The sequence below is a fragment of the Stenella coeruleoalba genome, assembly GCF_951394435.1.
Source record: "Stenella coeruleoalba genome assembly, chromosome: 14".
NCBI classification, from domain to species: Eukaryota; Metazoa; Chordata; class Mammalia; order Artiodactyla; family Delphinidae; genus Stenella; species Stenella coeruleoalba.
In genome coordinates, this window is record NC_137160.1 from 85,479,450 (window position 1) to 85,496,817 (window position 17,368).

The 17,368-nt window shown below is 46.9% G+C and overlaps 1 protein-coding gene across 2 annotated transcripts in view; it reads right to left on the minus strand.

The window, feature by feature from the left end:
• Nucleotides 1–3,514: 3,514 nt before the first annotated feature.
• LOC307197167 (transmembrane protein 132D-like) overlaps nucleotides 3,515–17,368 on the minus strand; it is a 207,444-nt gene continuing 193,590 nt past the window's right edge. The window contains exon 6 of one of the 2 annotated variants that reach the window (XR_013831339.1): nucleotides 3,515–3,588. The gene's annotated coding sequence lies outside the window, so the exon portion shown is untranslated. The remainder of the gene's footprint in view (nucleotides 3,589–17,368) is intronic. The other variant, XR_013831340.1, reaches the window with a different exon arrangement.

Genomic DNA, 17,368 nt, shown 5'->3' on the forward strand with positions numbered 1-17,368 from the left:
CTGCGGAGCAACTAAGCCCGTGCACCACAACTACTGAGCCCGCGTGCCACAACTATTGAAGCCAGCGCGTCTAGAGCCCGTGCTCCGCAAAAAGAGAAGCCACTGCAATGAGAGGCCCGCGCACCGCAACAAAGAGAAGCCCCCGCTCGCCGCAACTAGAGAAAGCCCGCGTGCAGCCACGAAGACCCAACGCAGCCAAAAATAAATTAATTAAGAAAAAAGCATCATGCACGTCTAGTTGATGTCTTATCTCAAATGTAATTAAATGATTAATTTTGAAATTCATTGTTTCATATCTGGCTTTTTACTTGATAGTAGATTTCACCAAGGGGGCAGGAATCAAGTGTTTTGCTCATCCCCTGACACATAATGGAGGGCCTGATAAAATTGTTGATACTCAAAAACACCTGCCAAATAAAAGTTGGATGAGCCAAAGAAATGTTATTTCACACTTCTATTAAACATTGAACATTGTTACCAAATTCCAGGGCAGGCTACATTTCAACTCAAAGGCAACGGGCACCTTCCAGGTGAACAAGCTACGGAAAGTACATCTTGGAATTGAAATTATTCCTCCAAACTTTTGATGTATAAGAAACCGGTGCCCAGTTCAGACTTCAGCAATTGCTCGTGTTTGATTGATTGTGTTTCTTCAGAGGTGAAAGTTACAAACTGGCTCTAAAGGAGAAACTTATCAAGGAGGTATTGATTTTCTCTAAGTGTCTCAGAGGCAAGGCTGGTCCCTAAGACAGGCAGCAGGAGGCTGCCATCTCCTCTAAAGCACTCAGAAAACCAGCATCATTAGTGCCATTGTTGGTGTTTTCCACTGAAATCTTATGACTATTGCACTGAATTGGCCAGCATCTTTCCAATCATGGATTGAGTATCCCAAACCACGTTGGCTCTTCCAAGTATATCATTTGTCTCAAGACTGTTTGCACAGAATGAATAGATTTGCAAGAGCTGAACCCTCAAACTTGGATTGCAGAGGGAGAGTTATAGCCACTTGATCACAGGCTGGGACTTGTTTGGCTACAGTTTCCAAAAGAGAGTTCCCACTCAGTGCAGACAGGACCTCTCAGGGAGAGGGAAGGGAAGATTGCTTGTAATTTAGCACTGCATGGGTTATAAACATGGCTATTTACATATATTCATGTAATCTTGAAAGATTTATTTTCCCTATTTTCCAAAGGACAAAACTGAGACTTACAGGAGTTGTACTGTGTACATTCACCTGGATAGCAGGTGACAGGTGGAGCTGGTGTTTGAACTCAGAACCACTGAACTCTCAAGTTCCAATCCTTTCCATAAAGAATGACAATGACACTTCAGTTCATATCACAAATCCAAAAGCATGGTTCACTGCCCAGAGGTGTACTGAGATTTTTCTGAAGGGGCATCTGGAGTTAGAAGGAAAAGTATCAAGATTGACTAATAATGAGGCCCAGCTTAATAAGAACTACTTATTTGTTATTCCAGTGCCAAAGCATAATTAGTTTCCAAATGTGGTTTCACTCATGTTTGTTCTGTTATTCTAGATTCAGGCTTTTTTTTTTTTTTTACATTCACTAATTTTAGTAGATTTTTAAAAAATCACTCGGTAATTATAATATCTAATTATATTACAGAGAATAACCTCATTCTTTTCTGGAAGTAAACATGTGCCTTATATTAAGGCAGTCAAAGCATCTTATTGGCATGGCCCCAGAAGGCCAGGGGTGGCCTTTGACCCCATGAGATGAGGAAGCAAAGCAATCTATTTTATTTTGTTTTATTTATTTAGTTATTGGCTAATTTTTGTTTTTGTTTTTTTGCGGTACGCGGGCCTCTCACTGTTGTGGCCTCTCCCATTGCGGAGCACAGGCTCCGGACGCGCAGGCTCAGTGGCCATGGCTCACGGGCCCAGCCGCTCCACGGCATGTGGGATCTTCCCGGACCAGGGCACGAACCCGTGTCCCCTGCATCGGCAGGTGGACTCTCAACCAGTGAGCCACCAGGGAAGCCCTATTGGCTAGTTTTGAGAAGGAAGACATGCTTTTAACAGGACTTGAGCTGAAAAGCAGAGCCCTTCCCTGTTGCATCTTGCTGCCATGTGAAGCTTGACAATTACATCAACATGGACGAGAGAAGAGCCAGGAGGAGAAGATGAGTCCTGGTGCCATTGTTTGAGCCACCAATCCCTGCCCTGTCTAAATGCAATGCTCCTCACAGGCAGTTACACCAATAAACTCCCTTTTGTACCATTGCTATTTTGAATTAGATGTTCTGTGTTGCTCAAATAGTCAGGCAAGTAGCCTGAAGAATTTGCAGCACGGGGGCACCCTTGTCGTACTCAGGATGCCGACCACCTTGGGTTTGTCTTAAAAGGTAGAATAAGTGTTGTATTTAGCCATTTTCATCCATCCATCCATCCATTCACTAAATATTTACTGACTGTGCCTTTGTTGGCTTTGTCCTTCTCACGTGCGGCTTCCTACTGTCTGAGTTCCGTCTCTGTCTGAACCCCTCACGTCAACTGGCTCCCCTTCTGGCATTTCAAATTTCCATAAACAAAAACACCATGCCCAGGTCTGAAATCCAGTCTGTCAAGGATCCCCTCCACGGGGACACATTTGCTGGTGCTGTCACTGTCACTATTCTGTGCATGTAGGATGTGCTGTCAGAGATACTCCCTTTCTGGGCTACAAGAATCATGCTGACCTCCTTCTGGGTGTGCCCATGTTGACCCTGATAGTAATCCCACCTCTGTCTCACGGATACAGTATCTCTTCTGTGATATTCACTCCCAGGGATCCTTCTCCATGAGCACCGCTGATGTGCAGATCAGACACTTCTTATTTTTATCAGCACAAATAATGTGCGGAGTTTACTGATGCCCACACTCTGTGATGTTCAATCACTAGTCAAGTGCTTTGATCCTGGATGTTCCAATCAGGTATCCGAACACAGTGTAACCACCCAAGCAGACTTCTTCAACAGCTTAGATCCTCAGCCCCTAATTAGTGAAGATGATGAAAATTTCCCCCCAACCATGAATTTTTTTTGCAAGAGTCAGTACATTAGGCAACGGGCGGGGGCACTCAACAGCCTCTTTCCTTTGACTGTTAAACTATTTTGGGGGGAGGTTTTACCATATATCTTGAAGTCACTTTGACCTACAAGTAGCTACAAAACAAACGGCCAAAACAGAGAGCATTCCGTTATTTGTCCATCTGAATGGGCTGGAATTTGTTATGGTTGATTTCTTTGATCTACATGTTGCTAAACCACTCAATCAAATGATTTCCTCTTTCCTTGCAGGGGATTGGGCGAATCACCCTTCTTCATGTTAGCATGTGCTGTAGAGAGAATTGCCAGTGGCACTCAGGGGGACTAGTGGCTCTCAATCTTTCCCAAGCCTAGCTTCCACCCAAGTAAGCAGTGCTCCCCAAACGAGTCCCGCATCACCATGCCCACCACAGCAGCCATGGCTGACAGCCGTTCCCAGATGTACCCTCTCCTCCCGCACATTCCTCACCTCTTCATTCAACCTTCCACCGGTATATAGTTTTTGGATCCTCCACTGTATTGCGAGCGCTCTCCTTGGTGCTGAAGATACATCAGTGGAAAAAAATAGAGGAAACGTGCTCAGAGATCTTACATTTCATAAAAGGGTAAACAACAAAATATAAACCTCAGAAGTAATTAAGTTGTGTTAAATTCTGAAAGGTCATAAGTACAGTGGCGAATAAAAAGGGAAGAGATAGTGGCGATCCGGGTTGCTAGTGATGGGAATGGGTGACAATTTGAAACAGGAGGTGACAAGAGTCTTTAAGAATATATTTGAGGGCTTCCCTGGTGGCGCAGTGCTTGAGAATCTGCCTGCTAATGCAGGGAACACGGGTTCGAGCCCTGATCTGGGAGGATTCCACATGCTGCGGAGCAACTAGGCCCATGAGCCACAACTAATGAGCCTGCGCGTCTGGAGCCTGTGCTCCACAACAAGAGAGACCGCGACAGTGAGAGGGCCGCGCACCGCGATGAAGAGTGGACCCCGCTTGCCGCAACTAGAGAAAGCCCTCGCACAGAAACGAAGACCCAACACAGCAAAAATAAATAAATAAATTAATAAACTCCTACCCCCAACATCTTCAAAAAAAGAGAAGAATATATTTGAGCAAACACCTGAAGAAAAGGAGAGATTTAGCCATGTGACTATCTGTGTCTCAAAGTATCACCATTGAAACGGTGACAGTAACACCCTTCACCTCATAGGCTTGTGGTGAAGGTCAGAATGACTCATGCACATGAAATGTTTAGAAAAATACCTGGCTCATGGGAAAGGTCAGTAAGTATTAGTACTTAATTATCTGTAACATCATATGCAGGGGTGGGGTGAGGTTTACAGCATCCATGTTATATATCCACACAATATGCAGAGTCTACAAATGGTGGCTGTTTTCAGTATTGTTGTACTAGCTGTTACAGTTCATGAGCAGAAAATGCCTGCATTTCAGTGCCTGATGTCTAGCTGGATAGAATGTTTCATTCCCCGCCTCGGGCTAAGAGAAGTCACCGCATGGGATGCAGGTATCAGCTCCATCAGGAAATTAATGAGAAATGCAGCCTCTCAGGTCCCAACGCAAACCTACCAAATCAGAATCTACACGTTATTAACATTCCCAGGAGAGGCACAGGCATGCTAGATATTGAGCTGTTCTTTTATGAGTAGCGAGGATGGTGGTAGTAAATTGGGATGGGCTGGCCATCTTCTGAGCTGTCTCAGGCATGTGGCTGGGACAGAGGCTGTTTCCATGTCTGTAGCCTGTATCCGTGTCTGCTCTTTGTATCCCCGATCCATGAAGGGGACTCTAAGCTCTCAGATCGATCACAATCACCTAAAGAAAGTTGGTAAAGGATGACAGTGAAGGGTGGAAGCATCTTTTTTATTTTTAACATCTTTATTGGGGTATAATTGCTTTACAATGGTGTGTTAGTTTCTGCTTTATAACAAAGTGAATCAGTTATACATATACATATGTTCCCAGATCTCTTCCCTCTTGCGTCTCCCTCCCTCCCACCCTCCCTATCTCACCCCTCCAGGTGGTCACAAAGCACCGAGCTGATATCCCTGTGCTATGCGGCTGCTAGGGTGGAAGCATCTTAAATGAGGAATCATCCCAAGTCCACGCTTGAGAGGAAACTGGCTTGAAGTCAAGATTACTTTGCTTTTTACATGTGGAGATGCAGCCACTCAGAAAAGGGCCACAAAAAGGCACAGCAAATCACTGTAATACACTTCGTCTTACAAAACCCATTCTCTCTTTAAAATTTTGCATTTCTCACTGTTTCCCTATAAATCCTCCAGGCTCAAAGAAAGAGTTGTTCACCAGGAATCAAGAGCCCTGAATGTTTTAAACTCCTGTGACTTGTGTTGTTTTATCTATCCCTCAGTTTGCTAATGATCAATCCAATGAATAGCATACTTGAAAAAATTGTGGCAATAGCTTCTTGGAGTTGTCCCCAAGGCTGCTACTCAAGAAACACCAAAACAAAACAAAATAAACAAAAATTTGAGCCGCTGGTATTATATTTAATGTTCAACCCAGAATGAAGCAAAGAAGTTTGGGTTCGTTTACAACAGTCTGTTTATTTTTATAATTTAGTTTTTTTATTGAAGTATGGTTGATGTACAATGTCATACCAATCTCTGCGGTACAGCAAAGTGACTCAGTTATACACACATAGACATTCTTTTTTTTCATATTCTTTTCCATTATGGTTTATCACAGGATATTGAATAGAATTCCATGTGCTATATAGTAGGACCGTATCATTTATCCATCCTATATATAATAGTTTACCTCTGCTAATCCCAAACTCCCAGTCCTACCCTCCCCTACCTTCCACCCCCTTGGCAACCACAAGTCTGTTCTCTATGTCTGTGGGTCTGTTTCTGTTTTGTAGATAGGTTCATCTGTGCCATATTTTAAATTCCACATATGAGTGATATCATATGATACTTGTCTTTCTCCGTCAGACTTACTTCACTTAGTATGATAATCACTAGGTTCATCCATTTTGCTGCAAATGGCATTATCTTTTTTATGGCTGCGTAGTATTCCACTGTGCATATGTACCACAACTTCTTTATCCATTCATCTGTTGATGGACATTTAGGTTGTTTCCATGTCTTGGCTATTGTGAATAGTGCTGCAATGAACATAGGGGTGCATGTATCTTTTTGAAGTATAGTTTTGTCCAGGTATAGGCCCAGGAGTGGAATTGCTGGATCATATGGTAGTTCTATTTTTAGTTTTCTGAGGAACCTCCATACTGTTTTCCATAGTAGCTGCACCAACTTACATTCCCACCAACAGTGTAGGAGGGTTCCCTTTTCTCCACACCCTCTCCAGCATTTGTTATTTGTAGACTTTTTAATGATGCCCATTCTGACAGGTGTGAGGTGGTACTTCATTGTAGGTTTTTTTTTTTTTAATTTATTTATTTATTTATTTTTGGCTGTGTTGGGTCTTTGTTTCTGTGCGAGGGCTTTCTCCAGTTGTGGCAAGCGGGGGCCACTCTTCATCACGGTGCGCTGGCCTCTCACTATCGCGGCCTCTCCTGTTGCAGAGCACAGGCTCCAGACGCGCAGGCTCAGTAGCTGTGGCTCACGGGCCTAGTTGCTCCGCGGCATGTGGGATCTTCCCAGACCAGGGCTCGAGCCCATGTCCCCTGCACTGGCAGGCAGATTCTCAACCACGGTGCCACCAGGGAAGCCCCATTGTAGTTTTGATTTGCATTTCTCTAGTAATTAGCAAGGTACAACAATCTGTTGACGACCTGCTTCCACTGTCTCTGGTCACCCTTTGAATGGAGTGTATGTGTCCCTCATTGTGTTAAGAGCTACTCTACTTGCCAGCGAGCAAGATCCATCTTTCTCCAAAAGCAACATCTTTTTACCCCATGTCTAGTGAACCAGGAGAGCCCGTTGAAAACCCAGCAGGGAAGGAGACAGGAATAGCGGGTTTCCAGACTATGGTAACATCGTTACCTCTAGTGGCAAAAAATGGAAACACAAACATCACAGAAAAGATTGGAGACAGATTCCCATCCTAGCATGATTTTCTATATAAGTAACACCCCGTTACCCACCCAACGAATCAGAGCTAGAATTTGGGTTATTTCCTTACGAGATTTAAATTTAAATTTCTCACTACCACAAGCCAAGGCTCCAAGAGGAATGGAATTTCTAGGATGTTCTTGAAGCTACGTTTCAAGCTAGTTTCTATTACAATTCTTTTTTTCTCCCCTGCCACTGGCTAGTGTGTGAATAATAGCCAGAAAAATATTGGCTTTTACTGCATGCATAAGAATGACCTTGGGTTTCCTTCAGCTCGATTTTTTACTGTATGTCTTGCCCTGATTTATACAGAAATATGGGCTTGTCAACATTTCCTCCAGCAAACCTGCGTGGGAATTCAGTCCAACGTATGTTTTCGTTTTGCTTAATTTCTTCGCTTGCCAACAGAGCCCTTCATTTTTATCCCATCCAATTTTATATTGTGACTTGCTTTTCAGGCGCCCATATTTTCTGAATCACAGTGCTGCCGTTCGCTTTTATAATACCACAAATAAAATATAAGAATCCATCTACCAGCAATATTTTGTGGCATTTCTTCCCCTGATTTGTACCCATATCCACTTAAGCCAACATATTTCTTTTATTTATGTAATTTTACACCTTTTTAAAATCAGAGCTAATGGACCGTTCTATTATATTCCCATCGGTTCCCTGCTACATTCCAATATAGATTATGATGCATTTACACGGGCAGAAGAATATGTTTTCTCTACAAAATTCTTTCATAGCTCTTTCAGCGAATTCACCGTAAAAATCACTCAGATCCTCCTACAAATATTTCGCATTAAATCAGGATGTTTTACACTGTGGTATGCTTTAAATGTTGGAAAGTAAAGTACTTGTGACTTCTTCTTGAAGGGGCCCTCAGTGAGTGACACGGAACCGGTGTTTGCTGGACACAGACGCCTCTTTGCATGAAATATTTTATTTAATTTCCCAAACCCTGAGGTTATGTTGGTACTTACGAGTGTGGACCTCAGAAGAAAGACCACAACCCGGGGGCTGCTGCTGCCTCCAGAGGGTGTAAGACGGAACCCCTCTGGGGCTGAGACCCAGACTTCTGAGGAGGTGGCCCTGCCCAGGGTGGGTTGGTGTCTCCTAAGCTTGTGATGAGGCTGGTTCTAGGAGTGTGAAAAGAAGCCGAAGTTACCAAGAAACAGTTTTGTTTGATGTAGAAAGTTCTAGCAAGTAAAATCTGACCCAGAGATGAGCAAGCACATAGGAGGCAACAGAACCTGAGACAGGCTGGGACCTGGGACCCTTTACTGGAGGGCTTGCACCTGGACGAACTGCCTCTGCAAGCAACAGATACAAAGAAACTGTAAGGGGCTAAAAGTAACCGCACACAGGCGCAGTTGGGGCAAATGATGAACAACAAGATACAAAAAGGCCAAAACCCAGCTGCCACTTCTGAGGCGCCTGGAACAAAAGCAGGATACTGCGCATGCCCCCTGCACACAGCATCCCCAAGGGGTGCACAGACCACCTAAGCTGCCCCTCCAGCCCGACTCCTGGACCCACCCTTCTTCTCAGGGAGCGAGCGCCCCAAGGGAGCCTGCCACTTGATTTCACTCTCCCCTGCTGCAGCAGGATCCCCAAAACGCCTTGCCTGAATTTCTCTTCCAGCCTCTTATCAATTGCTAGTTATTAAAGAGTCCAAGGACCCTGGTCGGTAACAAAGCCATCGGCGTGTCATGCAGTAAGGGTGGGACACAACTTCTGGAAACACCCGGGCACCGAGCTACCTGGTGAATGTGAAGTCAGAAGCCTCCTGCCTGGGATGGATTCAGCTCCAGCCCCCGCCACCTGTGTGACCCTGGACAAACGACTGGACATCTTTAAGCATCTGTTTCCTTGCCTGTAAAATGGCTCTAAGGGGAGCATATACCTGTAGTGTTTGCATAAAGATTCAATGCGTCAACTCACTCCTTATGCCCAGAAGAGCATCTAACTTATGTGCTCCAAAATACTATTGTCATTGCAAGCTAGGCCATTTTAATTTAATATTTCTGAATACCAGTTTCTTCAGTGGTAAAATGGATAATATGCAGAGCTTTACAAGAATAATTCACCCAACAAATGGTCACGAGTTACACACTATGCCGGGCATGGCTCCAGGAGCTGGGGAAGCAGGGTTGAATCGTCATGCTCCGTGGAGCTTTCATTGAGGGCTGGACGGGTGGCCCTGGGGACAAATAAGCAAGTAAACAAATAAATGAACAACATAATGAAGCAAGGAAGGCCCATAACAAGTGCTCAGTAAATCGTAGTTACAACTGGATGGGGCATAGGATGGACTAAATCTTTATCCAGAAAGAGAGAGAGAGAGAAACAGAGGGTGTGAGGATATGTTAGAAGGAAGATAAACGTGGGCATCACAGTCAGAAAGGGGTTTTGTTATTTTCCCCGTGGTATTTTGGACTGAGAACTGCATTAGTTCTACAACTTGGAGAGAGTAATATTCAGCACTGGAAGGTTAGAGATGATAGGGAAGCAGGAAGTGCAGACTGTAAGCCTGCAGAGAAGAGGGAAAGGCAGGGGGGAAGCTGGATACATTTTTAGGGCTATTTTTACGGTTTTGTTGTTCATATGATCTTATAGGAGGAGGGAAAGGTGAACAGCCTGATTCATCAGCCAGTATAACGCACTCTTGGATGAATTCAGAAGGTGAGAAACGTGTGTGTGTGTGTGTGTGTGTGTGTGTGTGTGTGTGTGTGTGTGTTTGGGCTGGAGAGAGAGAGAGTGATAGAGAGAGAGAGAGAGAGAGAGAGAGAGAGAGAGAGAGAGAGGAGTAGCAGAAGCAGATACAGAAGAAGACAGCCCTGCTGTTTTAGGGGCACCAGACAGCCCACGTGTGTTTTATAACTGCATCTGCTTCTGAGGTCACATCTAGGCTAGCCAAATGGAAGGAATCTTGGGAAATTATCAGCAAGAGTTTTCTTTCTTTCTTTTTTTTTTTTTTAAACAAAGACAAGCAAACAGTAAAAGCCACAAGCCTCGCTCCCCAGACCTATTAGAGCTGGCATTTAACTATGACCCCTCGGGCCTGTGTGCTGTGTCCCAGGCTGCCTTCTCCCACCGCCGCCAAGTGGAATCAACGTGGGGACCCAGTGAGCTGCCGTCACCCCAGCCTGGGTCCAGCTTTCCAAAGGTGATCTCCTGGGGTACCTGCTCCACGCTGACTGCATTGCCCAGCCCACCCCCAGCTCCTCCGAGGCCTGGCACCTCCGTGTGCCCGAGTCTGGGGACACAAAAGGATTTTCAGTTGCTCATTTTCTCTCTCTTTGATTCTCATCCACTCACGGGATTTTAAGTTTTCTTTTCTTTTGAAAAGCTTTCTGGGCTCAGGGTGCCCTCGGTTGCAGAAAGATGGTGACACAGGGCACAGTCAGCTTGGCTTCCTTTCCGAGGCTAGACTGAGTCTCCGGGGAGAGAGGAGGGCGGCCTGAGCCCTGTCCTAGAAGAGGAGACGAAGGAGGCTGTCCCAGCGCTGGGCCAGGGGCGCGCGGAAGGGGTGGCAGCAGGGGTCTCTGCGCTGGTGTATTGTCAGGAGGCGGGTCGCTCTACCTCCCACTCACCCCCAGACCTACAGGAACAGGAAGCACCTGATCGGGCGGCACCTGAGGCAACCGCGAGGGGAGAAGCTCGGGGTGCTGGTGAAAGTCTTGGGGAAAGAGGAGGGGATGAGGGGCGGTGGGAAGTTGGGCTGAAAATGCTATTGCGGGAACAATTCTGCAGGAGAGGGGGCTCTTCCCTCCTGAATAGTTAACTGAAGCACATTGCGTTAAAACTCCGTGAGTAAACAAGGGTCACTAGTGAACAGTTAACCTTTCTTCCAATACAGTTAACGGTGTATTTCTATACGTATATTTTGAGTCTTTACACACGCGCACCTAAAATACAGGTAAATGTCCAGCTATATGAGCATAGATCCCTTGTTCACTGTTGTGTATTCTCTTAGTGGGCCGAAGATGGTTACACATCAGATGAACGGGATTTTTAATTCCTGAAATCGCGAGCTCCCAAGACAGCAGAGCAATTTACAAGTGGGAGGCGCCCACAGCCTGCCCCAAGGGACGGCCGGCAGGTGGGGAAAGGATCCGCATCACAGTAGCAGGTACCCGGCGCAGAATTCCAGCGCCGCAGGGGCGAAGGACCGAGTCTGCGAACTTGCAGTTTCTTCGCGGGTGGAGCCGGTTTGCGCGGACGAGCTGTGCGGGTCACCGGTGAGAGCCGTCCCGGCACGTCCATCTGCCTCCGGCAGTGCCACTTCCCCAGCGCACAAGGCACCCTGCATCCCCGCCCGCGCGCTTCTCCCCCTGCGCCCCGCTCACCTCCAGCCCAGCATCCGCGCGGTAGGGGCCCCGCCCCTGGGCCGGGGATAGTCCTGGAGGCCCCGGGCGGGGACAGAAACGGGGGTGGGACCGGGGGGCGGCGGCAGTAGAAAAGTTGCTGGTGGCAGAGCGCGGGCAGCGGCGAGGGCACCGAGGGACCGGGGCGCAGGCATCCGAGACGCTGCCGGGCTTGGGGCTCAGCCGCGGGGTCCTCCACTCGCGCGGGTCAGCGGCGGGATGCGAACGGCGGGACCTCAAGATGCGCCCCGAGGGTGCGCCCCGGGGCTGTGCCGGCCGCTGAGCTGGATGCTGGCGCGCCGGGAAAGGCGAGGCAGGAGCGCGGCTGTCTCTCCCCTCCACCCCGCCCCCAGCGCTGGGCAATTTCCTCCAGGCTTCCAGGGGCACCGGAGAGAACCTGAACTTGAGTTCAGTCTCCGGGCTCTGGCAAGGGCGTTGGTCCCATTGTAGCCCCTCGGCGGGGGGCCCCATCCCTGGAATTGCGGACTCCATTGGGTTCTGCGTACCGGGTCTCCCCTACCTGAGACCACCTGCAGACCGGTTCCTGATCCATGGGTGTACAAGGCAGCGAAGGAAGGGGTGCTGAACACGGTTTGCCGAGCACCCCAATACTCTGAGGGACTGTGGGACTCGAAATGGGGAGCCGAGTTTTTTGCACTCTTTCCCCAAATCCCGGGGCCCCATCCGTCTCTCACCTCAATTATGTCAAACTGGGACTGGGAATCCAAGGGGTGAGCCGGTCTCTGAACCCGTCTTTCCCCAGCCTTCTGCTCCCGAGAGCCGGCCTAGACCCTCGGAAATGACTCGCGCTCCCAGCGCAGCTCGCGGGGAGCCCCCCTCTTGGCCGAGGTGTGGGATCATCCCCGCGGGCAACTCCCCGGGTCCAAGGAGGTTGGGAGAGTGCTCATCGGGACTGTGGGGCTCACTGGTGTCTGGGAGCAGTGGGTGCATCTCCAGATCAGAGGCGAGCTTATTACCTTTGCTGTTTTTATGATGCACACGTGGCATCGGGGTGGAGCCGAGCAGACCCAGATCAGTAGGGAAGGAGGCGGCTTCCACGCCCAGGAGCAGCCGACCACGTGTGCCCTCCAGGCCCCGCTCAGGCTCGGGTGAGCGCGGGGCTGGGGAGGAGAGAGGCTCGCCTCCATCCGGATTGAGGCTGCGCTCACAGTGGGTCTTCAGGGGTCCCGGGACGCCTGGGCGCGGGCATGAGGTGAGAAAAACACTTCCCTCGCCACCGGGCGAAAGGTCTACAGGTTCCTGGCTCTGATCTTGGTGGGACCTGTAGGTTAAATTCATTCGCAGTGGGGCGCAAGGTCTGCTTTCAGCGCCCAGGGTTCTACCCCAGCCCAGAGAGAAAGATACACACTACTATATATAAAAAAGATAACCAACAATGACCTACTGTATAGCACAGGGAATTATATTCAGTATCTTGTAATATCCTATAATGGAAAAGAATCTGAAAAAAAATCTATATATCTATCTCTATATGACTGAATCACTTTGCTGTACACCTGAAACTAACACAACATTGTAAATCAACTATACTTCAATACAAATAAGTAAACAAATAAATTTTTAAAAAAAAGCTTATGGCAATACAGAGGAAAGACTGAAATCAATACCGAACACACCAAGGGCAAGTGGGGATTTATAGCCGAAGGACAGGCTGAGGGGGATCAGTGGGTGGGAAATCGGAAGGCAAGGGAAGGGGGCTTCTTGCTCAACTGTCTTAACAAGATTCTTGCTAAAGATAAGCCAAAGGCCTAGATGTCAAAGATGGGGGAAGAGGAATGTGATCAGAAAATGACTGAATGTTTGTCTCTCCCACCACCTAAAAAGAGTCGTATGTTGAAATCCTAACCCCCAATGTGATGGTGTAGGAGGTGGCGTTGGTGGGAGGTCATTAGGTCATGGGGGTGGAGTCCTTGTGAATGGGATTAGTGCCCTTGTAAAAAGAGACCCTCCAAAGCCCCCTCACCTCTTTCCTCCATGTGAGAACACAGTGAGGAGCTGGCCATCTGTGACCCAGAAGGCAGACCCTCGCTAGGTACCAAATGTGCCAGAGCCTTGATCTTGGATCTTGGACTTTCCAGCCCCAGAGCTGTGAAAGACACATTTCTGGTGTTTAAGTCCCCCAGTCTACTGTATCTCCATTATGGCAACCCTAACAGACTAAGACAGAAATCAAGGGTGTGAAGATCCTTGACGAACTGATTTAGCAGCCTAAGGACATGGAAGGCCAACGTTCAGAACTTGTAGAGAAGAAGACTCCTTTACAAAGGAGTCTGGCTGAAGTTTGATCAAGGAGGGATCAGTGTTAAAGTTTGATCAGTGTTAAAATGGAAAAGCCAGAAGTCAGGCCCCATCAGAAACCCCTTCTCTTGTTCCCCTAACCTCACGGTTTTGAATTCTTAAGAACCCATGAGGCCACATCTGAGAACAAAGTGATGCATGAGGTTCCAGAACCTGAAACCTAAGGGGCTGATGGGTCACAAAGATAATAAACCCGTGGGAATGCCCCATGCTCAATGCCTTTTGTGACTTTTAAAAAGTGTCCAAATGTATTCTAGCCCATGTTGCCCTGCCGGGCTGAGACCAAAGAATGAGGTCACAAACCTAAATGATCATAACGGAATCAGCAAGAATATTTACTACTCAGACAGAGTTAATAGTGTCCCCCCAGATTCACATCCATCTGGAAGTTCCAATGTGACCTTATTTGGAAATAGGACCTTTGCTGATATCATTAGTTCAGGAACTTGAGATGAAATTGTTCTGGATTTAAGGAGGTACCTAAATCAGATAACGGATATCCTTCCAGGAAGAGGCGAGAACAGTTAGCTCGTTTGGACACAGAAGTTCTGTTGTGGTATAGGAGAGTGTCCCGGCCATAAAGCTGGGAGAACAATTAGAAAACCAGTAAGGGATGATTGAACATAAATGAGAATATTACAAGTTGTTGGCTTGACATGCCTCCATTAAGCATTATTAGTCAGAAATTGCACCGCATACGGTGCCACAATCTACTTTACTGAGAAAAAACCATATATAGAGACTCTCTAGCTATGCCAGTGTAATGAAAAGCATCCTTCTAGTGAATTTTAAAGCATCCAATTTACTCAGACTGTACTTTGCAGTTCCCTACACTTACTAATCAGGCTGTCAAGTATAATAGCCAAGTGGCGCTAGAAGTATTTAATCTTGTGTGAATAGGCTTATCGGAATGTCTTAGGAAAACAATATATGACTTCCTGGCAAAGAAATGGCTGCAATTAGGTGGTAATTATGCAATGTCTTGTCACTATAGTTTTAAAAATTTACCAGGCTAATTCTGTGGTAGAGGAATTCAGAAGTTACCACCGAGGGTTCAGAGTATGATTACGCTGGGGAAGGGAGAGTTCTTGGAAGACATTTGTTCAAGGCCCATGGGGCTCTTAACTGTAGAGTTTAGTTCTGAAATCTCTGAGTCCATCTGTGCTGAGAAAGTATTGGCTTTGACACCTGACTCTATGGACGCTGAATTGTACAGCTGACATGGTACCCAAAGTCCTGGGAAGAGCTGATGCCCCTGTTGGCCTTACAGGGCCCTGATGTATGACCTGCACCCTCTAGCTATTTGGGGACTGGATTCCTTGTGTTCTGCATGAGCAAAGACACATATATTTAGGGTGGAATGAGGTCATTTAGCACCTTGGGTTATGAGTTCTGTTTTCTCTCCATTTATTAAGGGGACACCAGTTATCACAATCCTTTTGAATAGGGGCAGAATGTCTACAGCACCTGATCTCCTGACACAGAACAGTTGACCCTTTCCAGAGGACCAGAATGGTGGGCTTAGGAATTGACAGCAGCAGTGGCCTGGCCTGGACCCCCACGGGATAGGAGGCAGGTGAATTGTCTGATGATTGAACCAACTGTTATGTATTTTTCATCAGATAACATTCGCGGACATGCATCCTTGCTTTGAAAAGCATGTGTCACCACAATAATTCTCTTGCATTCTTTTATTATTAAAAGAAACATGAAATCTTTTATAGTTCCTATTTCCCAAGTAGGTGATGCAAGTTGTCTAAGCGAGAAAAATACATTCCAGTAGCGTTTCATTTACCACTTACGCCATGAGTGTTCTTTGGAAACCATACAGCTCTTCAGTTTAAATCCTTTTTCATTTGTAGATACTACAGAACTGGCTCCTGTAGAGAACCTATTGTTTATGACCTTCATCTTCATGTACATCAAGACAAAGGTCTACAATGACTGAAGATGGTTTCATTGAAGGGTATTCGGGACACAGGGCAGACACAGCAGTTTTGTAAGTCAGGAAACCAGCCCCCCTGGCGATCAGCTTTGCTCTGAGAATCTCCTAGCCTCTCGGGGAATGGAAAAGTCTGAAATGCAAATGCAGTTAAAGAGCCTTGTGGGGAGCTGACCAGCTGAGTATGGAGAGGGTCCCAGAGTTCATCTTGTGTTTCTGTTTCATTGGCCCGGATGTGACCAGATTTCTTCTCCCAAGCATGGTTGAAGCTCCATATACAACGAGGCTCAGAGGCCACATCTGAGAACAAAGTGATGCGTGAGGTTCCAGAACCTGAAACCTAAGGGGCTGATGGGTCACAAAGATAATAAACCCGTGGGAATGCCCCATGCTCAATGCCTTTTGTGACTTTTAAAAAGTGTCCAAATGAATTCTAGCCTGTGTTGCCCTGCAGGGCTGAGACCAAAGAATGAGGTCACAAACCTAAATGATCATAACGGAATCAGCAAGAATATTTACTACTCAGACAGAGTTAATAGTGTCCCCCCAGATTCACATCCATCTGGAAGTTCCAATGTGACCTTATTTGGAAATAGGATCTTTGCTGATATCATTAGTTCAGGATCTTGAGATGAAATTGTTCTGGATTTAAGGAGGTACCTAAATCAGATAACGGATGTCCTTCCAGGAAGAGGCGAGAGCAGTTAGAGACACACAGGGAGGAGAAGGCGTGTGACCGCAAGGGCAGAGATTGGAGGGATGCTGCCACAGCTAAGGATGCCTGGGGCCACCAGAAGCTGGAAGAGGCAGGGAGGATTCTTTCTTGGAAAGCACGGTCTTGCCGACCCCTTGATTTGAAGCTCCTGGCCTCCAGGTGGTGAGAAAGTACATTACGTTGTTTGAAGCCACCAAGTTGATGGTACCTTGTCTTGACAGCTCTAGGAAGTGAATACGCCATCACTCAGGTGTCAGATGGCAGAATCGAGATCCATTTTGCATTCTAATCAAAACTGATCAGGTAACGTTTCAAGACTTGCCTCTGCAGGGAATTCCCTCATCCAGGGCTTAGGACTCTGCGCTTTCACTGCCGAGGGTGCAGGTTCGATCGCTAGTCAGCGGAACTAAGATCTCACAAGCCACACAGCACGGCCAAAACTAACTAAATTAATTAAAAAAAAAAAAAAGACTTGCTTCTGCACAAGCGATTCTCAGGCTGTTGTACTTGATTCTTTTCTCTTCCAGAGACTTGCTTCCCGAAATTTCCCCAGACTTGGCTCCTCTTTAATAAGCTCTCAGCAGAAATGCCATCTCCTTAGAGATGCCGTCCCCAGCCTGCTCACCTAAGGTAGCTCCGTCTGCCCCTCCTCACTCATCGCTCTCTTCACTTTATTACACTGTTTTATTCTCTGCATGGCTATGACTCTTTTAAGAGATTTGTTCCTGGTGGGTCCTCATCCCAGACGTAAAAGTCAATTAGGGAAGGGACTTGGCTGTTTTGTACCCACGGTGGGGCGCTGTCCCCATTGTCTCAGCACCTCCGAAGATACCTGGCACAGATAGGCATGCTGTAAATATTCGTTGAATGAATGAATGAACGAATGAGAGGACCTGACGCTTTAATTCAAGCTTGCA